The following is a 16,168-nucleotide window of genomic DNA, read 5'->3' as shown; positions in this document are numbered from 1 at the left end:
TTTCATACAATTTGAAAACTTATATAAAGCAAAAGGCAGCGTTATTAAACCGTGGATAAGGCATGTTGCCAAAAAACCCGCAATCCTCTGCTGATGATGTCACTGAGCATGTCATGAATGATGTAATATGTGACATCATCAGCAGTGGATTACGGGTAATGGTATCTCTAGTTTACTCCCTTATAGCTGTGTTTCTTTTAACATAAGTGTCTGTTTCCTTCCCTTATACTTACTGTTTTTGGTTCGCTTCCGGTTCGCGTACCAGCGAGCGAACTAGGAAGCGAACTAAGAGAAATAGAGGTTGGCACAATTCCAAATATTGTACCAATTTTTTAATAACGGGGAGGTAGTTCTGAAAAGAACTTTTTTTTTTATTTTTCTGAACATTTTTTTACTGTTTTTGAATTTTTCGGAACAGTTTTATATTTTTTTGGGTTTTTCTTGGAGGGGGCAATGAAAACGATTCATTGTAAAGGGCTCAACAGGAGCAACAAAACAAAAAAAAGAAGTATTTATTATTTTGGGCGTTTCGGACAAACTTGCATATGATAGTCAATAGCTCTGTTGATCAGAGTGATGCTTTTTTCTCCGTAGGAAATGAATCCATCGCAAAATGCGCAGATGTGTTTTACATCACCAAATCTCATTTGTATATTTGGCACCATCTCCCTGCCCTCTGGTCCCGTTACTTCCGGTACAACAGATCTTCTGGCCATAATAGGGAGATTATCTAGGTCGTTCCGAAACTGTGCAGCACTGTAGTTGTTAGGATGCCACCTAGTCATATGGCGATGCATTGTGTAGTTTCCGAAACTGTATTTTTTGTCGGTCCCTCTGGACAGTCTATCTTGACATATAAGGCAAGTTACGTATCTTGCATTTACTTTTTTCTGACCTTTGGGAATTTTAAAAAATTGCCAAATGAAGTTTTCTTTCCGGTGAGACGTCCTGGGCTGCTCAGGCAAAAACTGCCTCTCTTCGTGCTCGTCCTCCTGTTCCTCTTCTTCTTCTTCTTGTTGAATTAGAACTTGAGCAGGTGGTCCACTCTTCCTTGGATGTGGTGGAGGTGGTGGGGAAGCACCAGCTGAAGCTACTAAAGAAGCCATTGCTCAGTGATCACAAAGGGTCTTTCTCTCACAATGATGAAAGTCAGAGTGAGGAAAGAAGGAGGGATTTTCATCATTTGGGAAAAACAAGAGTTCTCAACCAATCAAAAGTGTTCATTTTAGATTATATGACCTAGTCTTACATCATTAGGAAACCAAAAGTGAAATGAACCAATGAAAAGTGTTATTACCAAGTCACATGACTTGCTGTGTTTACGTTAAGCGCTTTGCAGGGCCTCCCGGTTTGCTTCCAGAAACCTGCGCTTTGCGACTCGCTTCGCGTACCAGTTCGCTAACGTAGCACGTCATATGACGTATCACGCGACAACGTGAAACGTCATGCGGACGGGAGGCGTCACGATGTTGTTTTCTAACGCGGCACTTGCGGTAAAGAAACGTTTACCGGCTCGCGGTCTATTTCGCGGCATCAAGGTCAGCTAACGGGAAGCTTCCCGATTCGCGAAGCGGGAACGAAGAAAAAAAAATATTTTAAAAAAAAATTATTCATAAACATATAAAATATATTTTTGGATTTAAAGAAGAATACATTTTACAGCTACAGATATTAGCTGTTAAAAAACCAATGAAATTCACAGAAAAAACCATAGGTTATAGACCATATATAGTTAGGAATTAGCATTTACAAAACCTTGAAAATTCACTGAAAAAACCATAGGTTATAGACCATATATAGTTAGGAATTAGCATTTAGAAAACCTTATTTTACTCACACAAAACCATTGAAATTCCATATATAGTTAGTTGCACTAACTATATATCGCGCACCCGCAATCCACTGCTGATGATGTCACATATTACATCATTCATGACATGGTCAGTGACATCACTGATGACATCACTGATGACATCTCAAATGACATCACTGATGACATCACTGATGACGTCTCATTTGGCATCATTCTTGTGCTAATACGATAAACTTCTTCAGACTCTAATATAACCTTAGATACACTCAGTGTATACAGACACTCACACACTGCCACTCATCCATGGAGTTACTCACACACCCAGTCAGTCATGCAAAGAAACAATCTCACCTCCATTTCTTCAACTATACAGTTATACACACCTTACTTATTGAAACATATACTAACACATATTTACTCTCTTATACAATCCCTGATACAAGTTCACAATGATCGATACAACCACTCACTCAGTGGCTCTCATGCACAGTTATTTATATATGCCAACTCTCACATGTACTGTGTTTTACATATGTACTTACTATGACATGTAGCATTGAGATATCCATTCACTCATCAATACACTCATGCACACAGTCAACTGCCCATGTAGCTGTTTCCACATGCACTCTTGAACTCATACACCTAGTGAATAAACTGCTCACACATCTATGCACAGAGTCACACACCTTCCAGCCACCCCCACACAAACTCAATCTCCCATAGAAATACTTGGGCAACCAATTAATAACACATATAGCCTCTCGTATAGCTAATGATCAACACATGCAGCAGTTTACATCACAACAGACATAATGATGCACAAATTAAGACAGTTTAGTCACTAACCCGTGCATTCAGTAAGACGCATTTAATCACTCACTCATACAGTCAATCACGCACCTACTAAAACCTTCATTCAGACACTTATACATCCACTCATTCTTCAATATGTAAAACATATTTAAACTTTACAGAAACACATAATCACTGGATGTTGTCATCAGTGATGTCATCAGTGATGTCACTGACCATGTCATGAATGATGTAATATGTGACATCATCAGCAGTGGATTGCGGGTGCGCGATATATAGTTAGTGCAACTAACTATATATGGAATTTCAATGGTTTTGTGTGAGTAAAATAAGGTTTTCTAAATGCTAATTCCTAACTATATATGGTCTATAACCTATGGTTTTTTCAGTGAATATATATATACAATATAGACCTTTGAAAAAGAAGCGAGTGCTTCGAAACCGGTCAGGTCGCAAATTAATTACCAAGGAGCGGCTCCGCATGTTCTTTGTCCTGGGTATTACGGCCGGATGGCGAAACCTGTGAGAGAGTCAGCCAGATGGATCCGTCCTTGCTGCGGATGCGCCCCTAAAAGCAAAGGCGTTTGGTGGACAATATATATATATATATATATATATATATATATATATATCCAAAATATTCTTCTGTCAACGGGGGCCCCTGACCCTGCAAGGCGGCCTCAACTACAGGGACAGAAACTCCTGGTACTGAGATACACAACAAAGTTTGATGAGGCCAATTCACGGAGCTGTAGCAGTGTTTATTTTAGTGCAAAATGTGGCTGCAGATACATAAACCTGGCGCGTTTCAGCAGAATGCCTTAATCATAGGGAAAGAGGTAACCAGACACAGATGCTTTTATGTCCATGTCCCCACGTGACTTCGCTTAGTGCATGCAAGTCCCACAATGCATTATTACTGCCTCAAGAAGCTTGCTGTGTTGTGGCATCCATTCCATTTTTGCTTAATAGCGTTATTTTAGAACCACAAAGTCATTTCATTTTTCACTTCCTTTAATGCAAAAATAAAGTGTCACGTGCAGTTTAAAATTCATTATAAGGAGCATTTATTCACCTACCTCATTTTCTGTCCAACGGCCACATTTCAAATCTTTTTATTCAAACGTGCATATGTCCGGAATTTCCAGGAAGAAGTGAATACCTCTCCCTTCTCCCTTTCTTGCTTCAAAACACACACACTTTAAGGTTCAATCCTCTACCAGCATGTAGAAGAAATATATATATATCAAAGTAAATCCCACTCTTCCCAAAGATAAAAGCAGGCACCAGCAATCAGGAATCTGTGAAGGTATTTATTTAGGCAGGAATGAACGGTGGACAATGCGTTTCGGTGGACACAGTCACCTTGATCACATTGCGCGGCCGCCATTGACAGGTCTTCAAATGCCACTTGTTACTGCAAGGCTAAAAGTGGCCACAGAAAACCTACTGAGCTGAAATCAGCATTAGATAGTGAAAAAAGTCTTACATTTCAATGTTTGTGATATACAGCATGAAAAATGTAACATCATTGTGCGGCAGTTTTCACTACACAATCAAGCACTCAAAATGTAAAAATAATTGTGACAAAATTATAAGACATAGAACAGTGCAGAGTGTTACGATTGGTATGCAAAAGTGTTTTTCTCCAAATGAATACAGTCTAAATTACACTCTGCCTGAAGCAAACAAAAGAAGACCACACGCAATACAGCACATCCCTGACATGGGTCACTAGAGCAATTCATGTTCTTTGGCAAGACGCCGATGTCACAAGAGAGCGTCACAGCTAGGAGGATTGACACTGACAGACATGAAACATTGTAGTTTGTTATACAGCGAGGCTAAATAACCTCGTAAAGCATATATGAATATATGTGCATCGATCGTAATTGGGCATTTACAGACTACACGACTAATCTTATGCGTACTAACTAGCTGTTGAACACGGTGTGTTGGACAAGTGTCCTATCCATCCGGCATTAGACTAGGCACCAAAGGAAGACTTAAAGGACATGCCAGCCAGGCCTCTGGGTGTTCACTTAATGAAAGCATTTAAGAACAGTGAAGATGAGTGCATGAAATGTATAGTTAAACTCAAAGCCAACACAAGTGTGAAAACGCAAAAGAAAATGACCTGCAGATGAATTCTGCATGTGCCTGAAAGCGCTTGAACTGGGCTGAATGGATGAGGGAAGCAATCCTTGTGAATCCTTGGGAAGATATATCTTACAAATGAATATACAATTCGTCGTCTGAGTTCAGACCCTTAGGGATATTGCTATTAAGCAAAATTATTTACTGGGACTCCAGTCTGTGCAACTTAAGCTCCCTCTTGCCACCCCTGATGTGGCTATGGACAGAATCAATGACAAATTACACCAGGTCACCAATGTTTCCCCCATGTATTTCATTAATATGTTGTGCAACTGGGTAGGTTTTGTTGTCCTTGGTAATTGCACGTAGGTGTTGAAGAATCCTTATGAGCACCATGTGTTTGGTGCTGCTTACGCATACCTTTGGACAAGAACACTGAAGCACATACACCACGAAGTCACTTCTACAATTGTAAGACCGACAAATCTTAAGAGTGGTGTTACTGAGTGGGCTGTGGATCTCACTTATGTTTTGGCCAATGGTTCATGCCTTGCATTTGTGACATTTGGGAAAATAAGGGGATGATGTCAGCCATGTCTCCGATTTGACCATCTCCGGACTGCCAGTGCACAATTCTCCTGTCATGGATTTAGCCTGCATGAAAGAGAGGAGTGGGTGTTTTGGCATGGACGGTCTATTAATCTGGTCACTGCGTAACAGATTCCAGTATGAGTGGAGGATATTTTCCACTCTCTGATGGAATGTGTTGCACCCCATAATCATTCTCACAGTGTCCTGTGTCTCAGATTAGCTATTTTTCTCTTTGAACAAAAGCGCCTCTCTGGGAATGGACTCAACTTCAGTCTGTGGGCTTTTCAACAACACTGGGTTGTAGCCCCTCGCTTGGAATCTAAGGTCTAACTCTATCTGAACTTCCCTCAAGGAGTGGATTTCACTGCAGTTCCATTTAATGTGGAGGTTTTAGTAATGTGGCGGCATAAGAATGCTTTGTCTCAATTTCTGCGGGTGAAAGCTTGGCGCATGAAGGATGGAATTACCTGCAGTTGCCTTGTGGAAAGTCCTGCTGTGAATACAATTGTTGTGCACATAGACCTTCAAGTCTAGGAATTTGACTTCATTTTTACTGATGTTCTTAGTAAAAGATCAATTTAAGTAGTTGATGTTAAGACGAACCACAAAGTCTCTGGGTGAATCAAGAGAACCTCTCCAAAGCATAAAGAGATTGTCGATATAACGTGACCAAAGGACAATGTTGTCAGTCAATTCCTCAGCAAGTTCTGAGGTGAACACCTGCTCCTCCCACCAGCCCATATGCAAATTCTCATAACTGGGGGCAAAGCAGGTACCCATCACATTTCCCTGTATCTGTTTGTATAGATGCTTGTCAAAGAAAAAGACATTGTTATCTTAGCATCACTCCAACATTTGAAGTAACATCATGGTGTGTCGATATGCACTAATGGGTCTAGCACCTAAAAAGTATTTGGTGGCCCTTAGTCCTTGTTTGTGTCTTATACTGGTGTACAGGGATAAAAAGTCTAAAGTCATGAAGACATAAGATTCTTCCCAACCAATGTCATAGATCTTGTTAAGGAAATCACCTGTGCCGAGTATAAAATATGGCAGATTTTTGACATAATCTTGAAGGAAATGGTCAATATATTTAGAGGTGGTTTCAAACACCCCCCCATGGCAGAAATGATGGGTCTCCCAGGGGGTTGGTAGCATGTTTATGGATCTTAGGGATCATATATAACAGGGGGATGACCGGATGATAAACATTTAGGTATTTGAGTTCATCATTGATAAGTAACCCCATCCCACACCACCTTGACAGTTCCTTGTGAAATCCCTCCTTGATCATGCTATAGCTATTGGGTATTACACAAAACAGAGCCACCCAATATTCCCAAGGGGACTGGGTATATTTAATACCAAAATACAAAAATGTCCCTGTAGGAATTATTTAATCAATATTCAATGAATTATTAGTTTGCCACCAAAGTGATCAGTTGTTAAACAGAAGCAAGGAAAAAACAGATTTAAACTTTTTTATTATTCTTCAGATTATGTTTTTTTCTCGCAACAATGTAAGATACAACAACAAAAATACTACTACATTGACAGAATTAATTCTCAGTAGTATATGGCAACTTTTGCTAAACACATGGAAGAACAAATGCCATGTTCGAGAAGGTACTTTTCATAATACAATAATTAAAGATTCAAATGATGATACATCCATAAGCAAAACGTTGTCAAGCGTCGACGTTTCGGTCCCTCGTTGGTTTAAACAATCCATAGGACCATCTTCAGGACCATACGTTGCACATATTAGTCTAGAAATAAATACATATATAAAATATAATACAAAAGTAACCTTGCAAAACAAGTATCGTCTACTTATCCTAAGGAAATTGAAATTGAACCTGTGACCTACACCCCAAGTGTATTACTCAGCGTATCCACCATCACCAAAAGAGGCCATCAAACGTGTGCCACCAACCGTGAACATCCTGTCTTAAAATCAATGTGTCTTGACTGCAAAAAGCTTACCAAGGACCTCCAGCCGGAAGTCATAAGGCTTTGAACTGCAATATCCTAATGGCTGATAAAAAGAAAGAAACCAACAAAAGCACCACGTCAAAGACATATTACCTCAATCTATATGATCAAGTCATATACCATGTCCCAACACATACTTACAGATGAAGTCACAAGATCGTCACCTATGTCGTCTTATACATCAAATTCGAACGCTACCAGGAATGGAGCTACCACGTCACCTGCAAACCAAAACTTCAGTCAGTGCTATCCACAACGTGCCAGTTAGACAGCTCCTCACCACATCGCCATGAATTATTAAACATACAAACGAACGTACTTAGTTATGTAGGGGGAACACCGCCGTTACTGTCCGTTCGACTTCAGCGTCCGAGACCTGAATACGGCCACTTCTGTGTGTATACACTAACGGCGTCATGACGTCATACGTATATCAATAGGGCGCCATCTTTGTATAGTTAGAAGCACAGGAGTGAGGCTAGCCCTTGAACATTAGCCCGTGATAAACAGGGTAATGATGCCAAAAACTCGGCCATTAATCTGACGGTACAGTTCTAATGAAGTGCCCTCAACAGTACCTCCGTCATCTCGGCGGCCATCTTGGAACGGGTCCCGTTCCCAAATATCTATTAGAAAGCCACTCTTACATACCTCACAACCTTCCTCTCTGAAAGAGATGATGTTAATGTATTGTCACGCAATAAAATTACCATACAGAAAGCGCCAACACATTTTTATATTTTTAAAAAATAGAGGCCGCTGGATCACAAGGTGACCCCAGTATGCCATTCAATAAGGGAATTCAAACCTTTACCCACAGTGTTACAAGTCCAGGTCCACTTATTTTCCCTTAGGGCAAGTAGACGATCAATATTCTGGCAACGTTTGGTACCTTTAATGACATCAATTACAAACCACTGCATTTCATTAGGCAAGTGTGATTTCTGCTGATAGTGTTCTACCAGAGCGGCAGTGGTGACATTACATCTTATTCGGTACTGATGCTGTAACACCCGTTTTTTGACTTCCTGTGTAGTTTTACCGATATATGACAACATGCAAGGGCATTGTATGCAATAAATAAAAATTTCAGTGTTACAATTTGAATGATGGAACAATTTGATTTCTTTTCCATTCAACATACAGCTTTTCATTGCCCTTGTAGTCGCACACACCGCACAGGTGCCACATGGGAAATGCCCAATAACAGGTGGCAACCCCCACTGTGACTGTATAGTGGAGGGCGATGGCTCATTATAAGCCTTCACTAAAAAGTCTCTTAGATTTCTACCTCTTTTGAATGCAAACCGAGGTTGCTCCAAATAAGGGTCGACTTTACTAATTAGATGCCAGTTGTTCTTTATAATAGTCCTAATCTGATGTGATTCAGAACCAAACGTTGTGACACATGTCAGAGGCTTTGTACCTGTCTCAGTCGCACAAATTTCTTCTTTTTTTGTCAGTAGAGTTCATGGCCATGAAGCGCGCCTGGTATTACAATCGGGAGGCTCTACTGACAAAAAAAGAAGAAATTGGTGCGACTGAGACGGGTACAAAGCCTCTGACATGTGTCACAATGTTTGGATATTGCAGTTCAAAGCCTTATGACTTCCGGCTAGAGGTCCTTGGTAAGCTTTTTGCAGTCAAGACACATTGATTTTAAGACAGGATGTTCACGGTTGGTGGCACACGTTTGATGGCCTCTTTTGGTGATGGTGGATACGCTGAGTATTACACTTGGGGTGTAGGTCACAGGTTCAATTTCAATTTCCTTAGGATAAGTAGACGATACTGGTTTTGAAAAGTTACTTTTGTATTATATTTATATATGTATTTATTTCTAGACTAATATGTGCAACGTATGGTCCTGAAGATGGTCCTATGGATTGTTTAAACCAACGAGGGACCGAAACGTCGACGCTTGACAACGTTTTGCTTATGGATGTATCATCATTTGAATCTTTAATGATTGTATTATGAAAAGTACCTTCTCAAACATGGCATTTGTTCTTCCATGTGTTTAGCAAAAGTTGCCATATACTACTGAGAATTAAATCTGTCAATGTAGTAGTATTTTTGTTGCCATATCTTACATTGTTGCGAGAAAGACAATAATCTGGAGAATAATAAAAAACAGTTTAAATCTGTTTTTCCTTGCTTCTGTTTAACAACTAATCACTTTAGTGGCAAACTAATAATTCATTGAATATTGATTAAATAATTCCTACAGGGACATTGTTGTATTTTGTTAATAGCTATTGGGTGGCATTCCGCTGTAATAGTGTCTGTAATTCAGCTGAAGGTACACTTCAGCTTTGTACAAAGACAGGGAAAAAAACACAATGTTGCTCCCTTGGCCGACTGTTGGACCCCAAAATCACTTGTGGCAGAAATCTTCTGCAAAACAAGTCATACTCAGGCAACTGGCCTGCATTGTCAGTTTGAAATCGTATTCAATAGCCAGTCTTTTAATGTATGTGGTGCCTAGATCAGAAAATATATCCAAGCCATCTCTAGGCATTACCAGTGTGAACACTGAATTGAGCTTATGTGGAGAAGTGTGGCTCAATATTTAGAGCGGCAGACCCTGATGTAGAGGTCTAGCCCGGGACCAGGGTTCAATTCCCCGCCTCGGCGGGTCTTGGGCTCAAAAATTCCACGGACCTGATAATTCTCGCCTCTGTGCCTATTCCAATCATGGAGTCCCACTCTGCAACTCTGGGCAATAGCTTGCTTAATCTCCACAACGGCCCCCACAACGCTAAGGATGCCTGGCCTCCACCTTGGGGGTGCCCAGGAGTGGACACCTCACAGGGAAAGCCAGGATGGGTTCCACAGCGGTATTCGTACAAGCGCCTTGAGACCCTTGCGGGTGAGTAGTGCGCTATACAAGTATCAATTTACATTACATTACATTACAGCTTGAACGGTAAGTGCACCCTGCACCCAAGATCAACCCCATAGTTTTCATCAAGAGGTGTGCTGAAGGCGCTGCCCTCCTGTTTCTAGCTGGATCAAGTCCTGGAGGGGTTAAAGATCCACCACTGCCAAACTCACAGACAGAGTATTCCCCTCATTCTGGGCCTCAGATCCTGTGGTGTTTGAATGAAAATGCTTCTGTAGCTTGAATTTTCCCACGTACTTAAACAAGTCAATTTTAGTTTGAACAAAGTTTAAATTAGTTGGTTTGCAGAATGAAAGACCCAACAAAAGAATGTCCTTTTCTTTACTGTTTAGTATCATATCCGAGAGGTTGATCACTGTCTTGGCATCACTTGGCATCCACCAAGTACATTACTTAGGGAGGGTCTGTCTTTGTGCAGGTGGCTGCTCTGTGCTTGCTCATTCTGTTTTTCCTCTACCTCTTCCATTGGGTTGGCCAGTTTTGTCTTTTTTGTAGGCCGGGGTCTAAGATTGAAAGTCTGATCCAGCAGTAAAAAAACGAGTTCCTCTGCGATAGACGGTGCTTCCCCACTGAGGCCCTTATAATTTGGATCAAATTTCAATCATACAAACCCATTGAAATTCAGAAGTTATAGTTACCTGTGCTAACCTATGCCCCTGAAATGCCCTGCTTATGGCCTCACATATTACATCACTCATGACATTGTCAGTGACATCTCTGATGATTTCTCAAATTACATCACTGGTGACATCATCCAGAAAACCACTCAAACACCCACCTATGCAGCCTATGCAACCCCTCTTACATCCACAAACACACCAGCTGTCCAGGGCACTGGAAACCCTCTCCCAAATCAGGGTGTCCATTACCTTGAGAAAGCACTGTGGCCCAGCAGCAGATGGGAAGCATAGCACGGTGTCGGTGTTGCCACGTCAGACTCCAGTTTGCCACCTCCTTGAGCAGGGCCCCACTCAATAGTTCCCCTCCCCCTCACTATCCAGCCCTCTCCACCCAAATCGTTCACTGCAGCCAAAAGAGCAGACTTTTAGGGGGGCCATGAACTCCCAGGATGGGCAACGGCCCCAACTGAGCCCCACAGGCAGAGCAGCAACAGCCCACAGCAGCAGGTAGCAGCCCACAGCAGTGGCATCTCTGTAACCATGGCGTAAGCCTTTGAATGTATGACAATGGAAAGACACTGGACTCTGAGCACTGAATCCAAGCCCCTAATTTACCAGAGGAATGGATTTAAATAAATACGGAGGAAGGTGGTAGTGCCTGAGGCTAAAAAGACCCCTAGAAGGAGGGGCCATGCGCCCCCTCCTTTTATTAGTAAATGTTGGTGTATGCCTCCAGGACCTGGCCCACCCAGGGGCTAAAGTTTAGAAAAGCTTGGACTCATCTTTTTTCATTTAATTTCCGGTTGGGGCTGTGGATCTGGAGCGACTCCCACTGACAAATCAAGAAAAATATGCTTTTTTTGCCTTGGCAAGAGTCCTGGGAGGTCAGGGTATTCTTACCCTGTCCCCTTCTATTTTTCTTAATGTTTTTTCTGGAACTCAGCTCAAGTCGAGTCCCAAGTTGGCTGTCAAGACATCCTGGTGTGAAGTGTTGTCAGCTCATCAGCACAAGATTGGGAGGAGACGTAGATCCTCCAAGTCCCAATATATACAATTAAACATTTATTTTAATAACTCTCCAACTATTGAATGGATATACACCAAATCTTAAAAAGGCACTTACTTGGACCAACATCTACCTTTCTGCCACATTTGGTGTAATCACATTGAGCAGTTCAGGCTATAGCCATATCTAAAGTTCCTCTGAAAATTAACATTGGGAAAACACTTTTTTGGGACCCCCCCTATTTATCGGCCTCTGTTTGACAGATCTTCCTGAACCATTCAAGATAGCAGCTGAAGTGAGTGGAAAACTAACTTGTTTGGGACTGATTTCTGGATTCCTACAGACAACACACCCCTCAGATGACTAATGGAGATGAAGAGTGAGAATCCCAAATTGTTAAGGTGGTCTATCTCCCTACAAGGAATGGAATTTAGGGTGGAACATTTCCCTGGGATTGACCAAGCCAATGTTGATGGTATTTCCAGCTTTTTCCACCTTAGCGATGAGAACACCCTTGAGGATAGGTAGTCCTCTCTACTTTCTGCTGGGGGAGACGTAGTAGAACTTACATCCGTGGTGTGGAATCCCCCCAAATATTGTGCCTTTACTTCCTTACTTTTCTAAATGTATTTTGTTTGCATTAGAACTGTGTGCACTTTACCCATGCTAATCAATGCTAACGTGCTTGTGCTCTCTTCTTAAAACAAGGTTAAAAAATACCTAATTAACGCCTTTAATTTACTTTAATTCCTAGCAAATGACACTGCCTCTACCCAGGGCCTGTAAAATAAATGCTCATAGTGAGCATCAACACTCATTGTGTCACACACTAAAGTAGCCTTTTAAAACATATCTGAGTCCTGCCACTACAGCCTGTATGGCTGTTTTAAAGTGCCATTGTGACCTGACAATATAAACCTTTTTGCAAGAACTAAACCTTCCTTTTTATCACCAATAAGTCAGCCCAAAGTTAGGCCCTAAATGATCATAGGGCAGAGAGCATGTATTTAAAAAGTAGGGCATGTGGGCTTAAGTCTTGCATGTCCTGAAAGTGAAAAACATTTAAATTCATTTTTCATTTTAGCAAGGCAACATTTTCCATAGACTAACACAGGGTCACCTTCCTACATTTTTTAAGTGATAAGTTCAGTTCGTAAGTAGATAGAGAAATAGTTTTCCCATTCATTTGAATTGCAATTTAAAATACTACGTAATGGTAAAATTGTATTTTAAATTGCTGTTCTGAAAATGCAACTTTTAGAATGTTGTCTTTTTTCTGCCTAAATCAAATATGTTTTTCTGCCAGTTTTCAGAGCGATGTGACTACTAATGGTTCTACTGTGATGTGATGTGGAGCCTTTTCGGACAGGGTACACAAATACCACGGAGCATTGGGATATATTCTTTTTTTGTTTATCAGGACCTCATGGGGCAATCACATTCAGAGCTGAGACAATCCAGTTATTAAATATTGTAGTAGTCACTTCCACTTTCTCATTCATTGTAAAAGGTTGATTCTCTAAGGTTAGGTCAGGTTTTCTTGCTTTATATTTCCCCATTTCAGTGACAATTCAGATAAATTTATGTTCCTAACAATGAGTTTTGAACTATTGAGTTAAAGTTTAAAAGAGATAGCTTTGTGCTGAGAGCATATAACCGGAAGTGGGGAGTATATATCCACTAAATTGTTGTAAAAATAGCATTCAAAGTACCCCCCCCTTTATGTATGGGAAAAACCCCCAAGTTGTGCAAAATTACAAGGATTCAACGAATCCAATGAGACAATGGTATCAGGATGTTCTCCCATTCCAAACAGAAAATTAAGATCCCCAATGATTTTCAGGTTAGATATTTGAAGAAGGGATTCCGACACAGGCCAAGAGAATGCATGCCCCCGACCAAGGATAATATTTGAAACAGAAGCTATTTGACTCTCTCTTTCTCACTCTCTCTCTCGCTCTCTCTCTCTCACATGCACCCACACATCATGTACTCTATAACCCTTTTCTAGGAAGTCCATGAACAGGTAACTCATAAGTAGAGTATACAGAATAAAAAAGACATGAGTGTGTTACTTTATAATGACTATACGAGATGCCAGGCACCTTCAGAGGTTTGCAATGAAGATAACAATTGTTCTATGCAAAACAACTCTATAGCGCTTAATATGTCGCCTTCACAGCAAACATCATACCATCTTTTGAATCAAAATGTTCTCGTGACAGGTTTTCAGTCAGTAAAGATTGATTTCTGGGGTAAGGTTAAAGATTGGAGATGGTATAGTATACACAGAGATCACCAGTGAATGACCTATATTAGTCTCTTTGTCCCTCATTGTTAGGCCTATCATTGCCCAAGTTTGGTAATTTTGAGTGATCCCTCTGCAGAGAATTGAAGAAAAAAAATGAAGCAATGTCAGGTTTATTCAATATAGTGCACAGTGTTGTGGATGGTGTTAGTGGGGGATTCCGCTTCTCCTTCTGTGTCTTTCCCTCTTTCTGCTATCTTTGTTGCCAATGGGTGACTGAATTCAATCAGAGGGGTTGAGAGACTCCACGGTAGAAAGGGGGTGGAGGAGGATTATGTTTAACTGTCTAACTCGAATCTTCATAGAGAGCAACAGTTTGATGGTGTTGAGAATTTCACACAATGCCCCCACATTTACCTGTGCCAATTTAAAAACTTCTCAGGTAAGAATGTGCATTAGAAGGCACACTGGATAACCTGGCTGAAAAGGGTGAGGGGAGTGTGAGTTAGACCCCTCACAGAAGTTCCCTTACCTCCAAATACAAATGCAATTGAGGCAGAATCAAGACTGGGAGGCTTTGGGTGTTAGTAAACCCATCAGAAGCACAATATTGTCAGAAGAAATTACCAGAAAGTCTGTGTTCTACACATAAGTACGCTTATCAATATTAGACCGGACAACTTACTGTGCCTTAGGGCTTGGTGGGAGTTGGACGCGGGGCAAATGGAAGATGTGGACTGGGAACGTGCACTAATGCCCCCACAAAAGGTAGCAATTAAATTGAGTTTCAAGCTCGTTCAATTTAAAATACTTAATAGGGTGTATTACAATCACAGTATTCAAGATGGGTGGGTGCCTTTCCCCTGAGATCTTTAGTGCAGATGGTTCCTTCTTTCACAAGCTTTAGCAGAGTCCACTTACTGGGCAATACTGGTAGGTGATAGTTGGAGAACCTTCAATGATACTGGGGGTATCAGTCCCAAATGTCCCACAGTTTGTTCTCTTAGGGATACCAGGGGACATGGATCTGTCAAAGAAGAAGTTACTTTTCTGCATGCTTATATTTGTTCTAGTGAAGAAAGACATAGTACAAAGATGGAGAGCTCCTTGGTGCTGTCCAAATATATGTGGGCATTAGGCATAACCCACTGTATGTGGACAGAAACAGGGCGACAAGAGACCAAGGGATGCCCCAGAAGGTTTGGAAAAGTATGGGGAGATGGAATATCCTACTATGGGCTGGATTGGGGAGGAGGAGCAACCACAGCATCCTATCAATCTGCCTGTTCACTGTGATAAGGGCACAGGGGATGCAAGAGAAGGCCCGGTGAACACCCCTTAAACAGCTAGTAAGTCTATCACCTGAGCTGTGCTAAAGATACTAATGGACACTGGGTATGTGTTGTTGGCCAGCCAGAACCCTCTTAGGGAAATATATTGGAAGAGGTGTTGGGTGATCCAAGTTGCCTCACTAGTAATCGATTTCCTTCTCTCAACTCTAGCTAAAACAATGAATTACTTTGCTTTTTGATTTACAGAAACAGAACCCTGTGAGTTGTGACCATGGGGATTTGTGATTGCAGGACTGATAGCGATTATATCTTTCCAGCTTCTATATGTCGACACTATACTCTGTATCAGGGCATTGAAAATCTCAAATCATAGCCAATTTATATTCCTATTACTAGCATCTCTTGTGAAGGTCCTGTGAAGACTACTGCTATCTTTAAACCCTTTCAAAATCCACAAACCTCTGCTAACAATCACATGTTTTAATGTGGGTTGCCATGATAATCATAACAACAATTAGATATTTATTATAGACAATGAGTAAGAGACTAGGTTATTAGGCTTTGTGGAAGGCATGGACCCTTTAGGGGTGTGAATGAGAAGTATCTTGCTGCACTCAAATGCGTCTACAATGCAACTAGTTTTCTTTGTTTCCAAAGATGCACTTGGGATGCATGAGAAAATCATCAATTTGCCTCAAAGACAAAATGTGTAGACTCTTAAGCACAACCCTTGCATTACGACGTAATGCATTTACACCAAAACTATTACAACAAAATTACCAGTA

Source organism: Lissotriton helveticus, chromosome 8 (genome assembly GCF_964261635.1).
Source record: "Lissotriton helveticus chromosome 8, aLisHel1.1, whole genome shotgun sequence".
Classification (NCBI taxonomy): Eukaryota; Metazoa; Chordata; class Amphibia; order Caudata; family Salamandridae; genus Lissotriton; species Lissotriton helveticus.
The sequence above is the reverse complement of the archived record's forward strand: the minus strand, read 5'-3'. Positions refer to the sequence as shown.